The 18,008-nt window shown below is 40.5% G+C and overlaps 1 protein-coding gene across 5 annotated transcripts in view; it reads left to right on the top strand.

Moving 5' to 3' along the window:
• The window catches only part of mtss1lb (MTSS I-BAR domain containing 2b), an 83,979-nt gene that overhangs the window by 2,394 nt on the left and 63,577 nt on the right, over nucleotides 1-18,008 (top strand). The window lies entirely within an intron of this gene.

The raw sequence follows: 18,008 nt of genomic DNA on the forward strand, positions 1-18,008 counted from the left end.
TTAAAAGAATGGTCAAAATTGAAGCAGCAGAGGCTGAGATATCCTGACTACTACCTGACAACTATTTGGATAATCAATTAATAGTTAAAGTAAATTTTCAAGCTAAAATGCCTACCCTTCTCGAGTTCCAGCTTCTGTATTGTTTTGGAGGATTTGCTGCTTTTCTTTGTGTTACGTGATAGTAAACTGAATGTCTTTGGGTTTTGTCTGTTGGTCGGACAAAACAAGCAACTTCCTGACATCTTGGGCTCTGGGAAATTGCAAAAGGGGATTGTCCACTAATTTCTGACATTACAAGAAAGCAATTTAACTAAAAATGATGCGAGGAAGGATTTCTTTAGGTGTTAACAACAAATTAAAGCTCTCTGAGCTTTAAAATGTCTAAATGAACGGCAGGTGTGCTGAGTAGCATGGGTGTCACGCTTATAAATGGCTACATTTATACAGCGCTTTACAAGGTTTTGCCGCTCGTTCACCCATTCACTCACACACCGATGCTGGCCAACCATCAGGAGCAATTTGGGGTTCAGTGTCTTACCCAAGGACACTTTGGCACGTGGACAGGAGGAGGTGGGGGTCGATCCGCCAACGCTGTGATCAGTGGACAACCTGCTCTACCTCCTGAGCCACAGCCACCTGCTCTACAGTGCCTGGACTGTAGAAATGGCAGTGATAAAAATATTTAGCATTACTTGCATTGCCTGTCATTGGAAAAGAGTAGTCTCAGCTCCACAGGCCATTCATCTGTACTTTGGTAAACATGGAGGAGATTCTTCTGAGAGCTGTATAATGGGATGCACCCACCATGCAGATCATACGTCAAGGCAGTTTCAAGGGTTCCCGCTAATGGGAAATCATTATTCTGCTAACGTAGAAAGGTTTCAGTCGTAGTCATCTGGACACTGTTTTCAGAATCAAGGCGTTTGGCTCCCATCCGGAAGTCATTCTCAATGTGAATGACTTCCGGATGTGAAAACAGTGTCCAGATGAGGACTGAAACCTTTCTACGATCACTGCTGGAATACAACCATTTTTCCCAGCCTGATAACAGACTGGGAAAAATGTTCATCCCTCTGAAAACCATTCAGGTTGGTTGCATAGCAACATCAGCACCTATGACACAGCATCTGTACTGCTCCTTAACAGAGTACAGGATGGAGGTATACAGTGAGCACCACACAGAGGTATTGCGGTACTGTGAGATGTCAGAGTTGTTTCAGTACGGTTTTCTATTGGGACAGTAAATTACATCTCAATTGCTTCTTGTCAAATGACCCCATACAGCAAGGGTCTATTCTTAGCAGTAGTAGTTTTTGATTTTGCATGGAGACTTTGCTGAATTTCCCCCTGGGCTACAGAGAAGAACTGTTGAAAATGTGTAGTCTACAAGCCCTTATTTCTAAACTTTAGAAAGGACCCTCTGCAGCTGTTTTCACAGGCTGAGTAGTACTCCTAATAAGTATTTCATCGGCAAAACACATCAAGAACAATATCGCCAAAGCTTCAAGACTGAAATCACTGTTTATTATAAACATTTTTAGTCTTTATTTCTGTCTTGTCTTCTTGACTTCTCTTGCTCTCCCAGGCACTGATGCTCAAACACAAACACAACACAGAATAAAACTGGGTAATCAATATTCAAGGAATACCACTTTAAAGACATCTCCCTGCTTTCCCTTTCTCTTACACTATCTCTGTTTTCATCCATTATTAATTTGGTTCCTAATGGTCCTCTTGTTTATGTTATTCAGCTCACTCTGATATATATGGGTCACTACAATGTGGGCCAAAAAACACTACTGTCCTAGTCTGGAGTGGATGATTTCCTGAATCCCCAAGGAGGCACTGAATGAACATCAGTGAGTGGATGAGAACCATTGAGTCCTCAGCCCCCAAACTCACTTTGACTCAACAGGAAACAATGTGGCTTTAATCAATGTTATAGCTCAACAAGGAAGAAGCCATTTGTCAGAAGAAACAAATGGACTAATAGTTTTTTCTTCACTGGTTCTCGGAAACAGGCTGGTGTTGACAGCTTTGGTTATTAAGTGGATGCAAGACTTGGGCAATCACACAGTAACTGCAGAGGAGACATCTTTAAAATACCATTGCACAATTTGTGTACTGCATGCTTTCTGCCCAAACAGTTTCAGTCCACATGATCCAAGTTCAAATGCACTTTGTACACTTGCTGTATCCCTGTGTTTCCTACAGACATTCACCCTCCAGCTACATGCCCCCAATTCTTATATGATTTATTTTCATATTTATAAGCCCCCCCCACACACACACACCCACACACATACAGTATACAGCCTATATATAAAACCCACTTGAAACTGTTATGTCGCGTTTGAAAGACCTCTGTTTTGTTGTTGTTCATGCAGTCTAACCAGAGCTTCAATTTATGTATCATAGTCTGTCTGTCTGTCTGTCTGTCTGTCTGTCTTCTCTACCCGCCTGTCTGTCTGCCCGTGTGATCGGTCTGTCTGTCAGTCAGTGGTTCTGCAGCTTGATGGCTCCAGCGTGGCGATAACAGCGGCTACTGCCAGGCTTTAGTGGTTCAGTATCCACCCATGCTGAATGCACAGCCTAATTTTATCTCGTACATTGAATATGGTCGTGGAGAGCTCCTGTAATTCAAGACAAGAAAAAATACCAACCAGATAGACTAGTCGTGTAAGAAACTCTTCATCATGCAAATGGTCAGACAGGTGAATATTATGGTCAATAAAGAACATTTTAAGATCATCTTTCAATTCAAAGAAACGCGTGAATACTTTGCCCCTTGATAACCAGCGCACGTCCATGTGCAGTAATAACGTCACATGATCGCTGCCCCTTTCACTGCATAACGCAGTAAATATGCAAGTTCAGGGACCTGGTTTTTACAAAGTTCACCAATTTCACTGTGGTGTCCAAAACGTCCTTCAAGCTGACAGGCGTTCCCTTGTCAGCAAGAGCCTCTCGATGGATGCTGCAGTGTACCCGAGTGGTGTCGAGAGCAACTGCTTGCATACGCATCACCACAGCACTACGTCTTCCCGTCATGGCCTTTGAGTCCGTCCACCACATCGTCCACGGCCCATCCTCTCCAGGGGATGGAGCCTGGAGCCGAGGCAAACATGGTGTTGCTTAACGTTACAGACTGACAGGTAAATGGAGAGAAATACTCCTGAAGTTGACACGGTGGATGGTTGTCAGACCTGGGCTAGCTGCTCTTTAGCACAGAGGTCTCACTCTGCCACCATTTCCCAGTACCACAAACGTCACCTACACAATCATTGCCTTCTTCTAATTTGGATTAGGCAGACTAGGCACTACAATGGCGTATTGCTGCCATATTGTTTGTTATTAATGTTCCTTTTGACAGTTATTTATATTTTATATAGTCCAATAATATACAGATATTCCATCATTTTCTTCATTTTAGTCCAGTTATCCAGGTTGAGTAAAGTGTGCAGTGTAAAAACAGTTTCTCCAGCTGTGACCAGGCCTTTGAACAGCTTCCTCCTTTGAAGTGAGTAACTGTACCATAATGTGTATTGAATTTTCTTTTTGTTAATGGATTTTATAAAATTGGTATCGAAAAAAAATATCGTTCAGGAACCAGTATCGAAGTGAAGGTATCGTATCGTATCGGATTTTTGAACGATACCCATCTCTACAAAGGTGTCCAGCATTCTGAAAATGTCCTCCCCAACATCCATGTTTCCAGTGGTTTACAGAAGAGACCTCCTTAATTGGCCCTTCATGAATGTACCGGACATATACCAGGAGCTGTGCCAGGCCTGCTACGTCTTGACTCATCCAGCTGTACTGCATAGAATTCACTGGCTCGTATGCAAAGTAGTAGCTGTTTCAAAACGTCCCCTGCCAGGTCACTGATGCCCTGTGAACCAGTGTTGTTTGATGAAGGCATGGTCTGTATAGTTTTTTTGGACTTTTCCCCCAGCATTGTCCCAGCATTGTCCCAGCCATGTCCACAGCAGCAGGGAGAATTAAGTCCTCCACAATAGTGTGGGGCTTGCCTGTCTTAGCCATTTGGTAGCTCACCATATAGGATGCTGCTAGCGCCTTCCTATTAACAGTATCTGTTTCCCTCATACATGTCTTGCTGGTCAAAAGTCCTCTTAATTTTCGCTCAAAAAACTCTTGTGGTTTATTTTTCAAATGAGCATGTTTCATTTATAAATGTCTGCACAAGAGTGAAGGTTTCATCGAGTTGTGAGATTGTACATATAACACACTGTGGCCCAGTAAAGGCACCAGTACCAATAGAAGTGAACCCCAAGCTCAGCGAGTGGCATTCTCACAAGGGAGCTAACCGTTATGCCTATGTTTTGACGAACAAAACATAGACAAAACATTATTAGTGTAATTATTTTGCTGAGGTATACATGAGTGTATTTTCTGCAATGTGACTGGACTATTCAGACTATTTTTGACTGCATGTCTATTTATAGGTCAGTTTGAAAATGTATTCGGACTGTTTGACTTTGACAATTCAAATAACATTTTCTTTCGCGTACTCCCTACATCGCACATTGGGAAACAGTGCGGTGTCCCAGTAACAGATTAGTGATGTGACTGTTTAAATATCTATCAAATCAAACAGTCAGGTATGTCTTAGTTTATTAGGCTGTAGGCTTTTACCATTTAATTGCAGGATTTATTTAAATAAGTTTAATTTTTATGTACATTTAATGCAAATTGGTAGCAATATTCACATTTTCAACAGTCAGAGTATAAGCTAGGAGTTGGCAGACTTGGAAAGCAAAGTGCAGCTGAAACAATTATTTGATTAATCTATACAGTAAGTCAACTGACAGAATATAAATTGGCAACTATTTTGATAATCGATTAATCATTTCAGTCAGTTTCCAAACATTCTCTGGTTCCAGCTGCTCAAATGATAATTTGCTGTTGTCATTTGCCATATATGATAGTTAACTGAATATTTGGTGGGACAAAACAAGCAGTTTCAAGAAGTCACCTTGGGATCTGAGAAACTGTATGTTTCACTATTTTCTAACATTTTACAGACAAAATGTTAAATCAATTAATTGAGAAAAGAATCAGCAGATTAACTGATGCAAATAATTGTTAGTTGCAGCTCCACAAAAACACCAATTTAGCTTAGTGCTCCTACATTGTCGGACTTGCGATGGACAGTTAAGAAAAATAATTTTTTACATTAAATAGGACCTCATTTCCAGCTCTACATTTTTATTCTGGGATTCCACTAGAGTAGCTTTGTATGATTCACAGGTAAAAAAAAATCCTTATTTATCTTATACTGGCCCTTTATTCAGACCCTCAGTTCATCCTCTGTCTGAAACAAGCCATTTTAGCTCCTGTATCTTTAAGGCCCCCCTCCCTAAAAGCCCACTTTCTTCTGATTGGCCAACTTCCCAGAAGTCTGCCGAGGGGTAGCGAGCCGCTGTATCCATGGATGTATAATAAGAACTGGATACAGAGCCGCCACTCAGCCTTGCTTCCAATTTTATCCGGTGGCCACTCGTGGTATTGTGACGTAAAATCCCCCTGTGGCCCAAATTTTCCCCATAGGCCACCATTATAAAAGAGATGTCTGTAAAACTACTGCAGATATTCAGTGGGCTAGAAAACTTTTTTCGCGTTTGCGCCAGCCGTGCAATTCTAATTGGAACGAAAAGGCGCCATTTTGGGGTCTGGTATCCAGTTCTAATAATACATCCATGGCTGTAACTAGTTCTTTTTATACACCCAGTGCTGTGAGCCTGCACCGCCCCATTGTATTGCCGGTGAGATGGATGGCATATGACAGCAACAGTAACTTAGTTTGGAAAATAGCGATATGGGGCACTGAATTGGATGAATTTACTGTTTATCAGACCACATGTGAGACAAGAATTAGGTTGGAAAAACAATAGACGCTGCCGGAGCAGCCAACTTTTAGGACTTTATTCACTGATTTTGGTGAAAATGAATAATATTTTATGGAGAAAATATTTTCTGGTTTTCCCTCTGATGTCCTTCGGCTGCGCTGCCTCAACTCTCGATTATTTACGAGTTTCCTGATGGACAGATAGCTTTGCAGTAACTGCTAACTGCTGTTATTGTAGCTGCCATTAGCTAGTTAGCTCAGTTAGCCATGCAGCTTGTGGTCCTTTTAGCTTAGCTGACTGCCTGGACTGGGAGCTTGGTGCCCTGGGTGAGTGTTGGTGTTAAAACAGCAAGCACAGGAGCTTTGGACTGCCAGGAGGAGGAGGTTTTCAGGCTTTGGCTCTGAGCTCCCAGTCTGTGCAGGGTCAGCTAGCTAATAGCACTAGCTGCATGCCAAACTAGCCACTAGGCGTGTATGCAAATGTGTGCCTTGGTTACGTTATCAAGGTATGGAACAAGAGGCAGGAATTCCAACAAGGCGTGTCAGGCTGTGTTTTCTGTGGTGTTTTCTGTGGGAGAGAAGACCTCCCTTTGGCACGGACTTTTGGCTTTGTGACTTTTCAGACCTTTTACATGCACAAAAATGCTATACAACACAATTAAGGGCAGGGAAAACCCAAAAAAGCATAATATGGCCTCTTTGGTCGGGCCAGGGATTTCAGTGTGTTATGCTAGTAGTGGCTAACGTCGCCTCGAGCCGTTAGCCTCAAGCAGAGATGAGGAGCACGCTACAGAGGTCTGGTAAGCTAACTTTCTAACTCCACACCCCCAGATTTTTTTCATTTTCAAACTTGTAATCTTCAGTCCCAACTGACGCTGACTAAAGTGACATCACTTGAGGCAGTTTGTTAATTTTTGCGCAGATCCCTCTGAAGCCACAAAAGGCTTTATGCAGCAAGACCTGTAAACAGACTTTGATGTATAAAATTGGTGGACTTCCCCTTTAAATGCCAATACAAAGTTTGTTTTTTGAAACCTTTAGACACCCAGAAGGGCTCTACTTCCAGACACCTGAACTTACAAGTTCCGCCAGGAATTATAAATATACTCTATTATGAAGACTATTTTTGCCCTGTAGATGGGATTCAAGGTCAGCCAGCTAGTACCAAGGTTATTATCATTAACGAAAACTAACGAAATAACGAAAACTAAATGTGAGGGGAAAAAAAGTGTTTACTGGTGGTTATGAAATCTTTCTACCAATTTTGTGCCAGTTTTACGCCAGCTGACGGCACCTCATGGTCCATGACATGTTGCCAATCCATCCACGCCACAGCTGGCATCATGGTGGTGGCGAAAGTTGGGAGAAAGCACCAGAGTCCCATTTGGGATTACTTTGAATATAACTGTGTCTCAGATAAAAGCAAGTGCCTTATAGTAGTGGAAATTGATAAAATACGTGAAACATCCCAGCGCAAGAAGGCTAACCTAGCTTAACTTAACAAGGTAAAGGAGAGCGCCCAGTTTTGTTTTTATCACGCAATACTTTTTCTGACCTTTTTGAATCTTGCCTCTGACAATTACCCTGTGTTACAAATAAAAACTAAAACTAATAAAAACTAAACTAAAACTAAGCCTTTTCAAATAATAAACTAAACTAGCAAACCCACTTTAAAAAACTAATTAAAACTTAACTGAAATTGAAAACAAAAGGTCAAAATGAAATAAATATAAAAAATAATGAAAAATGCAAAACTATAATAACCTTGCCTACTACAACATCCTTGCAGCATTTAGAAGTGAACTGTCTTACTCAGTGATGCCGTAGTGGTTTTAGGTGTAATGCATGCTCATGTTCACAAGTGCCAAGCTAAATGCTGCTGTTTGCCAATGTCAGCAGATTGAATCCATGCTGTTTAGAAAGCACTTTTTCTTCCTCTTTCCCCATCATCTTCCTATTCCTCCTCCTGCTCCTCCCCAGGTCCTCCCTTCCTCTTTCTCTCCTCAGCAGATGCTCCACCCAAGGCAACCAGTCACTCCTTGTGTGTCTGCTTTACGTGTGCGCATGATATATGCAAATTGACCTTGGTCTCTTTTGTGTTGCATAGACCTGATAATTGTAAATGAATAATGGTGCACAGTGGAAGTTGCAAAGAAGCTCATGGTAACAAAACATCAGTCACAAAGTAAATGTCTTGCAGTTTGGTGGTTGTTGTAATCCTTCCTAGCGTTTAAAAATGAGGATGTTTGGCATTAGAACTATAGGTACAGTGTGAAATCTTCCCATATGCTCAAACAGTAAATTGTGTGTGCGTGTGTAAGGGCATTATGTAGTTGTCTGCCAATGTGTATCCCTGGAGGCTATGTCGTGCAACTTTCTAGTGAATTACACACACACACACACACACACACACACACAGGTCACAGAGGGGTGATGGAACATAAGGTCATGTTCACGGTCAGCTGGCTATACAGACCAGTGGTTACTGGGTAATATTTTGTTGACAGTAGCAGTAAGATGGACTAAGAAGAATATGATTCCCTGGTTCCTTAAGAAACAGGAGAGAAAGGCTTTTAAAGGCTTTTAGTCTGTTTTCACTTTGGGTTGTAGCCCTGTTCCTTTATCTGCATGCTATTAGCGCATGCTTTTGGGCTTAGTCCTAAATTGCTGCATATTGTACAATAGGTGCTTTGGATGTGGTTGATAGATACACAAAACATATACTATCTGTCTCAGGTGTTAAAAACCCCAGCATCCAGCATCCAGAATTGGACTACAATAACACTGGTGCATTTCTTTGACACAGATCATAAGCATTTTGCTGATTGCCTTCTTCTAGTGTCTTCCTCATTGTAATCACTTTTATAGCATATCATTGAATATAGTTCCAGTTTGATTTAACATATTAAAAATAAAATAGTTTTATGTTTTTAATAATAATTACTTCCTAAATGTTGTTTTTCATAGTTATTTCTTGAGATCCTTCTATTTTTTTAATCTTTCATGCAAATCCTATTCATATTTTCCATTCTGAGCTGGAACACACACCAAATAGTCAAAAGTCAGTTTTTGCCACGAGCTTCATTGGTGTTTTTTAATCACTAACAAAATAAAATCACTGTGTTTAAACAGTTCATTTTGACAGTCATCTAGATTGACATGAATTGTCATTTAAGTGATTTATGCAGTAAATAAGTATGCTGTTTGAATCTCCAATGTGAGGATTTGCTGCATTTTTCCTTGTTTTTCCTTGAGTCACAATGACTTACAATACAAACAAAAAAATATAGGCTATATTGGAAAAAAGGGAAAGAAAAAGAGAAAAACATATATATATATATATATACATGTAAGCACATATAAATAAGCACTTATCTAGATACCCATATACTGTATACGTATATTTAGATATAAAGATATAAAAGTAAAGTTAGTAGCATTTTATATTAGAGCTAGACCAGTAAATTGGCCAGGCCAATATATCAGCTGATATTAGCTTATTGTAGATAGTTTGGCATCTGTGTGCATGTCTGGCAACAAGTAAAAATAAACTGCAGTACAGAAATGTGGAAACAGTGTCACCATTACATATTACATTAAATACCATAATCATAGAATGTCCCACATCAAGATCTGTTTATGTTTTAAGAAATTACCATCGGCCGATATCATTATCAGATTTTCAACTTCCAAATATCAGTATCGGCCTCAAAAATCCCGTATCGGCCGGGCTATAATTTATGTACTACACTGCTGGAGGCAAATCTGTTATATTGCAGTTATATAGCCTAACCACTTATTTCCAAAATAGATCCCACTTATAAATACACATATACAGCCATAGATATATACACACAGTATCAGATTGGAAGCTGAAACCCAAGTTGTATTTAGTCACACTGATGATATGTTAAATTACAGCTGGCACTACAGATAGTTTATAGAGTATTTGTATGATTAGTGTCTACACTGTCGGAAAACAGAAGACAGAGAGGGCTTCCCCAAACCAAAAAGATCCAAACTGATCTTTTTTGGTACTGCAATCCAGCAGAATTACTGTTATTAATGTTCACCGATTGATTCATAGCAAGGACTGCTAAATAACTAAATAAGTATTTCAATAATTCCATGAACACATATCAGCCATTCATTGGTGCAGACGTGCCTCCTCAGAGTAAAGTCCTCAGCTCAGTTATGGTGGAAACCAGAAAGAGACTGCGACTTGTGTTGGCCAGCCACATCTGCTTTGCTTATATTCTCTGGCCAGGACCAAGCTTCACACTGCGGTGTGTGTAGCCTGCCATATAACACAGAGCAACCTCAACTAACCCGCACGTGGGTTAGTGTCCCTACAGCTGTCATTGTCCGTGAAGACAGGTTGTCATTGTCAGTGCATTAGGGCTGCAACTCATGATTATTTCGATTAATCTGATTATATAATCAATTAATCAACTGATAATTTGGTCTACAAAATCTCAGTGAAAATACCCATTACAATGTCCTGTCCCATTACAAGTTAAGAAAACCAGAAAATATTCTATATTTTCTTCCCATATTTGGGAAGCTGGCCAGAGAATGTTTGTAAATCTGACTTAAACAATTAATTGATTATCAAAATGATTGCCAATTAATCTTCTGCCAATCGATTAATCAGCTAATCAGTTTATCTCTACATTGCATTGCCATCTGAAGTTCTCATTTGTTTTCCTCTCTTGAAGCTACAACCATGCCTCATAGGGATAATAATATCCAGGTGACGAGTGGCACGTATTTGTATAGATTTACTATACAGTAGCACCTGGCATTCACGCCATAAAGGTCACATTTAGTCTCAACAGAGAAAGTCCTTGGCTGGATGCCCTCAGAGTCCTTAAGCAGAGTTTGAAAAACTCCAGGTGAGTTGTCAAATGCTTTTCACTCTATCATAAAGGCACATTATTGTTCTTGTTGTCACATTTGTCTGGAGTTTGCAATTAGACTGTTGAAAAAATGAACTAATTTACATTTACGTACAAGTAAACAAAACAACATGTAGAAAACGAGACTCGCTGAATAATGCATTGAAAGCCTTCATTTATCAATTGACTTTTAGAATGTTGAATTTGCATGTTTTTCTACAACTTGGGAACAAGTCCCATCAGTACTGGGGAAGGAAATTGATGGAGTTCAGTGGAAACAGTGTCTGATGCTTGTCTGCCCCCTCATTAAAGTAGTAAACTGGAAAAACAACAACATCAACAAACCAGGAGAACTGAAACTAAGCTGGCCATTGTTGTCCAGCCCTTTAAAAGCCTGTGGCAATTATGTCCTATGACTCTGGGCCATGCTGCAGAACTGAAGCTCTGTGGAAGCGTATCATCAGTCCATTCTGTGGTGTGTTTATGTCTGTGTGGTCCAGGGGACTTCCCACTACAGCGCTGTTGTTTAAAACAGAGGCCGAGATGCGTGTCAATGGAACGAAGGAGGAAAAAGACAGAGATAGCTCTCTCATCCTCGTGGCTCATGGACATGCAAATTTAGCAGCCATTTAGTTGAATTCACTCTCAACATCAATTGCTTCTTGCAACAAGTGAAAAAAAGATATTATTATTTTGTTTCCAATGTTTCAGAATAGGCCTTTTTCACAGCAGACATTTTGACTAGTCATATTAGGAAAAGCACAGGTATAACTAATAACATTAACGATGGCTCTATTCTATTTAAGCGTCCCAGTAAGCCATGAAAGTGTGACAGTGAGCCAGCATGCACAATGTGCACGGATGTGCAGTTGGAAGATTGCTGTATTTCTGCAATCTTTTAAGGCAGTGTCCTTATTAACACACACATGATTTTTATTGAATGTCTGCTGTGTATAAAATCCTTCCACAACATCCAGCATGTCATGTCACCAAAAAGTGGCACAGTGAAATTTATACGCGTATTCTTGCGAAAAGAGTGGCTGCGTAAGCTTGGTAATGTGGTGACTTCTTGCATGGCTAGTTTGCAAGGTACTGTGGCTGGCGACCTAACCAGTAACATGCTAGCTAGCCGATAACATACTAGAAGTAGCCACAAGAAGCCCGCCAGCCAGTTGGCCTAGTATACTAGCAGTTAGCAAGCCAGTTAGCGTGGTCACTAACCGAACTATTGTTAGTTTAGACAAGATCAAGATATATTAGTATTATAAGTATTGGTTGCCTACCCTCGACCGATCAAACCATGCCTCTTTTGTAGAGCAGTTTTTAAGGTTACTCTGGTAAAGCAGGGAGGTGTGTCACAGCTTATATGATAGCTTTCTCCTTTTTTGACTCTCAGCCTCTCTCTGTTCCCTCAAAGGTCAGCTCTAAGACAGTTTGCAATGCTCAAATGTGAAAATTTGGGGGTCAAATTAAACCAAAATTGAACTTCATGCAAAAACTCTGCACAGATTTACTTCTCCCCCTTAGTAATTACACAATAGTAGTTGACACATGTGGCAACATCCATTGAAATTAATTGATTTCAGTCAATTTCAGACATTTCGGTACTATAAATGCTGCTGCTTCGGGCCCTTAGGATATTTCATCTCTGATATTCCCTAAACATCCTTGTATCTCAAGCAAAGTCTTTTTGAAGGTGAAAGTTGGATTAAGGACAAGGTGAAGAAGCAATCTAGTTTGTAGAGAAGCTTATTTTTAAAGTCACAGAAGAAGAAGCGAATTGAGAGCAGGTTTTGTGTGTCTTGCAGCTTAAGGGAAATTACCCTCACTGACATGGCTTTGTTTTTAAATGATTCAGATGATTTTGACCTTTCACCTTTTTCACTGCAAAAACAGCCACGTAAAAACATTCAGTTCAATTCATAAGTAAACGGTGCCAACGTGCCAGCCGAGGCATAGGACGCGTAAAGGAGGATCTCCCTCGTTAGAGCTCGTTAAAATCTCTGAGGTTGTTAGGGCCCTGGGGCTCGTTAGGGCCGGTAGAGATGAATGGGGAGGACTGGTCATGGGAGGCGTGGAGGCTGCTGGGAGCCAGCCACGACTGCCTCTCTCACTGAGCCCTTTGTCAGGCCTGTCAAAGCCTTCTCATCACACTCAGCTGTTCACTGTAAAACACACTGATCATTATGAACAGGCCAGAGAGACGGAGACGAAGAATAACAATGAATGTGGCAAATCAATATTCTCTTGTTCATTTCAAAAAGAAACTACTGAATGAACAGAAAGTTCTCTTCATGCTCTATATATCACATCTTCATTTTAGAAAGAAAGAGGAGAAGAGAGAGGAAAATAAAGCACTAACTTAAAAACAGAGAGCCGAGGCTAACAACAGGCTAGCCACGGAAACGTTTGCTATCTTATTTTGCTAAGTTAGCTTAATTTAGTTGGCTTGGTTAGATATCAGTATTGCACAGATGACTTGTTGTAGTGCTACCGTTAGCACTTGTCAAGAATGAATAAGGCAACCTCCGCATTGCTCTTCGGCTCCTTGCCAAAGACTGTATCAGCGAAGCTAACAGCAGGCTAGCCACGGACACTAATTACCTTGCAACAAACATTACGCATCCGCTCTCTCCGACGTTGACCCTCGTCTGATCTCTGTTTTTATTTATTATTTATTTATTTTTCTCTCTCTCTCTCTTCTCCTCCAAGGTTTTCCTTCTTTTGGCTTGTTTTGTAGCCTGCTATTGTAACGTAGCACACCTTTAGTTTACATGCTAGCTAAGCCTGATTGGTTGTTTGATTCAGGCGGGTGCCCACAGACACACACTTAAAGGAACCCTTCAATTAAATATTGTTAGTGACATGCAATGGTCAAAATGGTATTTCAACTGAAATTATAATGAAATAATATTGCCTACTTCAACTTTAAGTACAGAAATGCCCAATATATGTTTGAGGTCATTTAGAAAAGTGTGCTGTTTTTACATAGTTTGCCCACCAGAGAGCCCTGACAAGTATATTTTTCAACTCCAAAATATCCCACTCAGTGGGTATCTTGGTCACAATGCTTTAACGAAATTTGCCAAACCTCACCACCTTCCTTTTATTTATTGAATTCTTCCATATGGAACTAATATTTTAGTCTACAACACAGACTAATTCCGGAGGTCAACAGCAACCACTAGCCTATTAAATTAGGCTCAGATAACATTGTAGTTCCTCATATGTTTTTAATTTCAACCAAATTTGCACACAGTGTTAAGATTTAAGGACACATTCAGTCTAATCTGTTTGGGTTTCATCAGGCTTAGCCATCAAAGTCAAGTTCCTCTCCTCCTGATCTCTGCATACATGTCTCTGTCAGTGCTGAGGGTTACAGTAACGGTTGCTGTCACTTACACTAAGTGGTCTGACGGACACACCTTCACAGTGCAGATAATAATGACTTTCAGCCCAGCAAAAGAGAGGAAAGAAACAAGTGACATCTAGCTAAGTGACATCTTTATACCTATAAGAGCCTGGATGATTTATGGCTGCTTGTGAACAACATACCTACACTACTACCTAGCACTACTTAGGCTGTGAAAACGGTTGTATGATGACATCTGTCTGCTCTGGAGGAGCTTTCTAAAGTCTGTCATTATGGTTATCTCGGCTTGGATGTGGAGACTTGAACATTTTAACAGAAATCCTGTGTTACAAACTGTTTTTGGAACTTGGCTACTGGCATAGTAGGGGACCAAAGTGAGGATATCTCGGGCCTCTACTGCTTTGATTTTGACCAATGTTGTTTTCTTTTTTTTTCTCTTTGATTTGTCTTTTGCGAAGTCCCCAACTTAATGGAAGTGCAATTCTAAATCGCTGGTCTTTGCTGCTCTTTCTCATAAACTACTTTTCTAAGCTGCAGCCACTATCACAGTTCACTTTGGATGGGCCAGGTTCCAGTCACTTTTTCTTTGGGTGGTATATCAGTCATAATAAGCAGAGTGGGAAGAAAATAATTCTTTCAGACTTTGGTTTAAGCCAGACGAACATAAACTGTTACGGATCCTTAGATCCAAAAAAACCTAATGGTTGTAGCTGCGTCTGAAACTAATGCCATTGTTCTTTCCTCCTCATCTCTCGTCTTTTATTCCCGCTGTGATACAGTAGCATGAGATGTAGCAGCTGATTATGTGTGTACATTCATGGCTACCCCTGTCTGGCATATTACATGACATTCATGAGTACTGTTTTACCCAAAACATGGTGCAGACATCCCATTGGGCAGATGTTTCACTGATAGGGCGTCTATGATCTCCGGCTTTGCAGCGCAGAGACACAACAACACACAGATGGTTTCCTCTTTCCCCTCATCACTGTGTTTAGATTGGAATTAGCTGCTGCACTTCATCAATTATGCAGCGAGGCAGCCTCCGTCTCCTCATCTGCATGCTGATTCTTTTCCCTTTGAAACAAAGTGCCAGCCGATGTGCTGGGAGAAGTGTTTTACTCAGCACGATGGGGGAAATCATGACTCCACTTATATTCATACTACTGTATCTTCGTACCCTCCGAATCGAGGGTCTAAGGATAGAGGGTGTTGTACGCTGTACAGATTGTAAAGCCCCCTGAGGCAAATTGTGATTTTTAATATTGAGCTATATAAATAAAATAGACTTGACTTGAATTTACTTGCATAATGCTTCTTTTTAAACAAGTTAAATACAGATATACTCAAAAAATTTTAAGCTGATATCAAATAAATTCAAGTCACAATTTCTCCCATGTTCAACTTTTTGTACGGCAACCGAAACCACAAAATAGCATACGAGCATTACAAAAATGATTCTTATGAGCATTTTTTATCTACCTCCTCTGTGGTTAAGGTTTGGTTAAATGTATGAAAGTGAAACTGCTTGGCTGAGGTTAGGGAAAGATTGTGGTCGTGGTCAGAAGAAACCAATGTTGACTGTTGGTAGGAGACAGAGTCCAACCCAACCTCCTTCCTAAAAGGTTTCAATAACGCTTTAATTTTATGCTACTTTTGCCCTCTACTTTAAATAATTACAGCAAAGTGAACATATGTTGTGATCAATCAATGACCTGCCCAGCTGAATCTGACAAATCCTGACACATCTCATCTCGTTACCATGTAGTTATTAGATGACAGTTTAAACAATCAGCCTGCTCATTAAATATGTGATCTTTGCTCTGTGATGTAGCACCACAGCTCGTTTTACCTGAAGCCTAGTAAGCCTACTGTTATATTTAATAAAAATATAAATAATATGAAATGGTGCTGACAAAAAAACAGAACCATTCTCTCTGGGAGTAGTGGAGGCAGATAATATGTAGCATTTTTCTTTGTGGGTTAAATCTATCCCCAACCTTGATAAAAATGAGTTTGATCCTCTTTTTGAAAACCAGCCAGTCGATTATGCATATGAAGCTCTGTGAAATTAGCCCCTTTTGTTTGGTTCTTGCATTTCTCTTTTAACGTGTGAATTGGCTCGATTATACAACAAAAAATCGGGCTAATCCTTACATCCCTCTCTGCCTGCCTCCACCCGTTCTCTCTCTCCCTCTGTCTCTCTTGCTGGATTTCCTCTGTTTTTCTGTCTTGCTGTGGGGGAAACAAAGGGAACAAAAGAACGAGAGGAGACAGTAAGCTTCTCATCCACTGTAGTGAGTGGTGGAGTGGAGCTCTCAATAGAATTCTGGGCAGACTGGGTGGACTGGTGGTGCTCTGAGAACTAGGCCAGAGGACTGTTGACAGCACCCCATAGTCCAGAGTCAGGACGAGATGAAATGGAGGATTACTGAAAGAAAGCGTGTAAGGGGAAAAGGGAGAAATAGTCAATATATTGCTCTTTATCATTGATGAGGGATTATTATTGGAGGGACGGAGGAAGACGGAAGGGTCCCTGTACACTGTTAGATTTAAAACAGGGATCAAGTGGAGGGTAAAGCACAGTTTACATACCTACTTTGTATTTATACACACATAAAAAAGAGAAAGTTTGAACCCGAGTGATGCCAAGCTCTCTGATTTGAACTGCCTGTTTTACTACTTACAAGCCATTTGCCGTTTTTCAGTGAAAATGAATGGGAAACAGCTCGCCACATTCAGCGCGGCTTTATCCTGTCAGAGGCAGCGATAAAGGAAGGAGGAAGGAAGGGAGGGTATAAAGGAAGACAGAAAGGTTAAGTATCAGGGTGACTTGTACAAAGCTGGAAATTTCCCTCATTTTATTCCATAAATGGAAGACAAAAACATTGTGATTGCACAATCGTGCACACTCTTTGATACAATACACTGAGTGCTTAGAATCTGTATCCACTGTAGTCTTATTTATTATTTTTTCTGGCATTTTTGCTTTATTATGACAGTGATAGCTGGAGAGAGACGGGAAAGGCAGGGGAGAGAGAGAGAGCAGCAAAGGGCCAGGGCCGGAATCGAACCCGGTCCACTGCAGCAAGGACCCAGCCCCAATGGCACGCGCACCATAGTCTTTAAAGTGATATGTAAAAACAGGGAGGGAAGAAAGCTAGGATACATTTTTAGTCATAATATGTTTACACTAGGATGAAGGGTAGTGTGTGTGTGTGTGTGTGTATATGTATGTGTGTGCGTGTGTGTAAGAGGTAATCATGCATGCCCTGCTGAGTTTTTCAGTGACACAGGAAGTGGTGATGTAATAGTATACAATCCAACAGCTTTTTCACACACTCACTGTCTCCAGCTTGGTGTCTCTCACACACTGATGTATTTGCCCCTCGGCCACTGTGATATTCCAAGTCCTACAATCATGTGAGCGCAGTAGTTATGGTCGCGGTCTTTAAGCTCTTTCTCATTCACACACATTTATAGAGCATGGAGCTTGCAGGCTGAGAGCTTTGTAACCTCCTTAAATGCCTACTGACTTCAGAAGAATTCACCCAGCACATCTTTAACATTGGACACACAGCCTTCTGTCTCAGTAAGATGATTTCCCCAGTTTCACCACACAGATCTTTAAAGTTTTATCTAATCAAAGGAATGTTGAAAGAGAAAGTACCAAATGTATAATAATTATATTTGTGTTGTGCCGACAAAAGGACAAACACTGACGGAAAATAACAGAAAGAATTGGAGTTTCTGGTGAGCGCTCCGTCAAATCTGACCAGAACACAAATACAGACAAAGGCACATTTTCACACAAACATTACATTGATTTTTTTTAAATGGACCTTTTCTGTCTTTACAAAAGGAGTGA

This window comes from Siniperca chuatsi, linkage group LG1, assembly GCF_020085105.1.
Source record: "Siniperca chuatsi isolate FFG_IHB_CAS linkage group LG1, ASM2008510v1, whole genome shotgun sequence".
NCBI lineage: Eukaryota > Metazoa > Chordata > Actinopteri > Centrarchiformes > Sinipercidae > Siniperca > Siniperca chuatsi.